Source organism: Myotis brandtii, unplaced genomic scaffold (assembly GCF_000412655.1).
Source record: "Myotis brandtii unplaced genomic scaffold, ASM41265v1 scaffold568, whole genome shotgun sequence".
Taxonomy (NCBI): domain Eukaryota; kingdom Metazoa; phylum Chordata; class Mammalia; order Chiroptera; family Vespertilionidae; genus Myotis; species Myotis brandtii.
The window spans coordinates 988,640-993,310 of NW_005370122.1; positions in this window are offsets into that span (position 1 = coordinate 988,640).

The following is a 4,671-nucleotide window of genomic DNA, read 5'->3' on the forward strand; positions in this document are numbered from 1 at the left end:
CATGCCTGTCTAGACGGAGGAGCGCCACATCAAACTGCTAAGAGGCTGTGTCTGCCATACGTGAAGGGATCATGAGGAATTCTCCAGTTATGGTGAAATGGGCCCCGCTAGCAGTATCAGACGTTTTAAAGGGAGGGTCTGTTTCCTGCCCCAGGGAGAATTCTCAAAATGATGTCAGTTCACCTTCTGCTCTGGTGTCCTCATTTCACCTGACTGTCCCAGGAGTGCGCCTCTGGTTCCCTCTTCTACAAACTAGAGTCCACGTTTTGTTCCCACCCGGTATTTTTCACAACATTTGAATATTAGCACTTTTTACAATGTGTTTGGTTAGCACACAGCTTAGAATTCATAGCATTGTTAATGTTTAAAAGTGTAATGTGGGTCTCTTTAAGATTATAAATCTTTTTATTTGACTTTCACTTCCTAGCAAAAAATAATTAAGTCTGTTAAAATGAGAATCAGGGGGGCAGGTAAAATAGGGGAAGGGGAGTAAGAGGTAAAAACTTTCAGTTACAAAATAGTCACAGGGGTGTAAAGTATAATATAGGGAATATAGTCAATAATATTATAATACTTTGTATGGTGACAGATGGTAACTAGAATTTTCGTGGGGATGATTTCATAATGTATGTAAATATAGAATCACTGTGATGCACACCTGAACTTAGTAGGATATTGTATGTCAATTATACATCAATTAAAAAAATGAGAATCACACCAAGTATGAAAATTATAAAGATATATGTATGATACACATGTATATGTCTTATATGTGTAGTATATTTAGTATATATACATGTATCCACATGTAATATGTATATATGGAAGCCCCACTATTTGAAAAACCATTTGTTAGGCATCCTAGATAAAATTAAAACTCAAGATAAAGGCTTTCTCTTTCTTAGGGGAGTTAAAAATTTATTTGAAAATGTGCATAAACACTAAAATTGAGAATTATATGACAAGACAGTGTGAATGATAACAGTGATCATTAATAAAGTAATACACATTTTTCATTATAATTTGTCTTTTCTTATTCATATACCAGTATCTGTTGTAATATTGCCAACAGACTATACTTTCTTAAGGAGTGCAATGACCATGAATATTTTGCAAGTTATTTCTCATTTTATTTAACAAGAAAAAAAGCAAATCAAAATAAAGACATCTTTTGTGCTTTGCAAATTGGTGTAAAACCTCTCCAGTGAGCCCGTCATTCAAGTAAGGACAGGCTATCTGCTCCTTTATGGCGGTCTTAACTACCCGGACAAATTCCAATGTTTTTCTTAAAGGTCCGAACATACAAAGGATCATAAAAAGGATCATAAGGTAAATCCTTAAAGGGAAATTTAGTGTGTGGATCCCTATAAACTCTTACGCGAAGATAACTAGAATGAGAGAAACATTCCTTGGTGTAATCCTTACATTCTAGGGAAAGCAAGGACCCACATGACTGGGGACCTGGGCTTAGAAGGAAGGGGCCACCAGTGAGGAGTCAAGTCGTCCAGAGTGTTCTGATTCTATGGGTTTCTCTGAGATGCTGTGTCGTGGCAGTCAGGCGAGGAGACTGTCCTTAGTTGGGATTCTGATTTGTGGTGCAGTGACTGACAGGAGGAAGCATAAATGGAGCTGCAAGAGGTATTCTTGTAACCCCTGTGTGCCTCATCCTCATGAATAGAAGGTGAGGCTTCCAAAAGGAAATGATGCTATCATTAGAGAAAGGACGAAAAAGGGGAAATTAAAGAGAATGATACTGTTAAATATGTGTATGGTGCACAATATTTGTAGGAAGCCATTTTTTCCCTAAATGGAGTTATTGTAAGAACCATAAAACTTATAAAAACAGGATTTTCAAGATTTTTTTTTTCCAGAAGAAAGCCTACTTTTCACTTCAGTAAAGGGGAAAGTATTACCATGGAGTGGGGGAGTGGGGAAGGGAGTATCATGGCTGTGCATAACCTGGAAGGGCACCAAGGGAAAGGAAGGCAGAATTGGCACTTCTCTGAGTTGGGTCACCATGGGAAAGGCCCCAAACCAGAAGGTGGAATGCAGGGTGGCTGTGGTCATGTCTCCTGGAGTAAACTGTGAACAGTGATCATAAGTAGCCATTGGAAGGAGTTTATATCATAGGAAAAAAAAACACAAGTTCTAATCCTGTATTCTTTCAGGTGACCCATTTTTTATGTGATATTTACTGAAAATTAGCAGGGAATATTGATTATTTAACCCCCTGAAACATAGTATGAAATTTACCCACATATATATTTTTCTAGCTATTAAAGCATATGAAATCTTTAATCCTATATAATAAAAGACTAATATGCTAAGTGTCCAGTCATCTGGTTGTCCGTTCAACCAATCAAAGCATAATCCTAATATATAAAAACCCAGGGCCCATAACATCCAAAACTACCAAAGGCTCGACCGACCGGACTGCCACTGCTGCGGGCGCCCCGACCCAGCACTGACTGCCGAGGGGGCTGCAGATCAGGCCTGAAGAGAGGCCTGGAGAGAAAAGCAGGGTCTGATCCATAGCCTCTGTGGCAGCTGTTGATCAGCACTTGCTCTCTCTTTTGCTTGGGGTTTGGCCAGCAGCCATGCCTCTCTTTCTCTCGGGCCTCCACTGGGGCTGCTGATCAGGCCCGCCTCTCTGATCAGGCCCGTTGATAGGCCCAGAGATGCTGACTGGCATAGAAACCAACGAATCAGGACCAAATCTGAGTGAAGTGCCAGGAGCCAGTGGCTGCCTAGGAGGCGGAGTTTTTGATGCTGACTGGCATACAAATCAACCAATCAGGACCAAATCTGGGTGAACTGCGAAGACAGAAACTAAGGTGGGGGCTGAGGCGGGGTTTTAAGGGCAACAGCTGTTTCGAAGACAGATAAGGTGGGGGCTGAGGCGGGGTTTTAAGGGCAACAGCTGTTTGGTGTAAGGTGTAAGAAAGCGGTTCCATTTTTTAAAGAACAGTTTGGCAGTATAGTGCATATGGCTGACTATCCATCCAGATATAGGGATTATGTATTTTTGTCTGCCAGGAGTATCTCCTAATGAAAAAGGCTTTCCCCCCACATTTAAGTAATCCTATCTTATATAAACTATCTATACTACTAAAAGGGTAATATGCTAATTAGTCCGGGTCGACCGGCCATCTTCTGGACATCCGACTTCCTTCTGGACAAAGCCATGGTGGTGGGGGCTGAGGCAGAGGCAGTTGGGGCGATCAGACCGGCAAGGGAGGGCAGTTGGGGGTGAGATCAGGCCGGCAGGGGAGGGCAGTTGGGAGTGATCAGGCAGGCAGAGGCAGTTGGGAGCGAGATGAGGCCAGCAGCGGAGAGCAGTTGGGGGTGAGATGAGGCCGGCAGGGGAGGGCAGTTGGGGGCAAGAACAAGTTGGCAGGGGAGGGCAGTTAGGGAGGATCAGTCAGACAGAAGCAGTTAGGGACGATCAGGCCAGCTGGGAGAACAGTTAGGGGTGAGATCAGGCCCACAGGGGAGGACCGTTGGGGGCGAGATCAGGCCAGCAGGGGAGGGCAGTTGAGGGCAACCAGGCTGGCAGGGGAGGGCAGTTGGGGGCAAAATCAGGCCTGCAGGGGAGGGATGTTGGGGGCAACCAGGCCAGCAAGGGAAGGCAGTTAGGGGCGATCAGGCAGGCAGGCAGAGGGGTTAGGGGCAATCAGGCAGGCAGGAAGAGGCAGTTAGGGGTGATCAGGCAGACAGGAAGGTGAGCAGTTAGGAGCCAGCAGTCCCAGATTTCGAAGGGTGCAGGCTAGGCTGAAGGAACCCCCCAATCTGTGCACGAATTTTGTGCATCAGGCCACTAGTATGCTAATAATATGCTAAGGCTGCTCAACAGCTTGTTATGATGTGCACTGACCACCAGGGGGCAGACAGTCAACTGGTCAACCAGTCATTATAACATGCACTGACCACCAGGGGGCAGACGCTCTGACTGGTAGGCTAACTTACTGCTGGGGTCCGGCCGATCAAGACTGAGAAAGATAGGCTAGACATGCCCTGGAGCCCTCCTGTGGTCCCTCCCCGGCTGGCCAAACTTCCGCATCCCTCCCCAACCCCAATCATGCACCAGTGGGGTCTCTCGCCTTGGCCTGCACCCTCTTGCAATCTGGGACCCCTTGGGGGATGTCAGAGAACCGGTTTTGGCCCAATCCCACATGCATAAAAGGCTAATATGCAAATAGACTGAATGGTGGAATGACCGGTTGCTATGATATGCACTGACCACTAGGGGGTAGACACTCAATGCAGGAGCTTCCCCCTCATGGTCAGTGTGCTCCTATGGTGGGGGACGCTCCTCAGCCAGAAGCCAGGCTCACGGCTGGTGAGTGCAGCGGCGGTGGCGGCAGCCTCTCCTGCCTCCGCGGCAGCACTAAGGATGTCTGAAGCCCAAGGCTTTTGTTTGCTGGAAGTTTTTTTTTTATTATTACTGCTTCAATTTCATCCATAGTTATCGGCCTATTCAGGTTTTTTGATTCTTCCTGATTGAGATTTGGAAGATAATATTTTTCTAGGAATATATCCATTTGGTCTAAGTTGTCCAGTTTGTTGAAATAGAGTTGTTCATAGTATTTTTTACAATCCTTTGTATATCTGTGGTTGTTATTTCACCTCTTTCATTTCTGATTTTGTTTATTTGGGTCCTCTCTCTTTGTT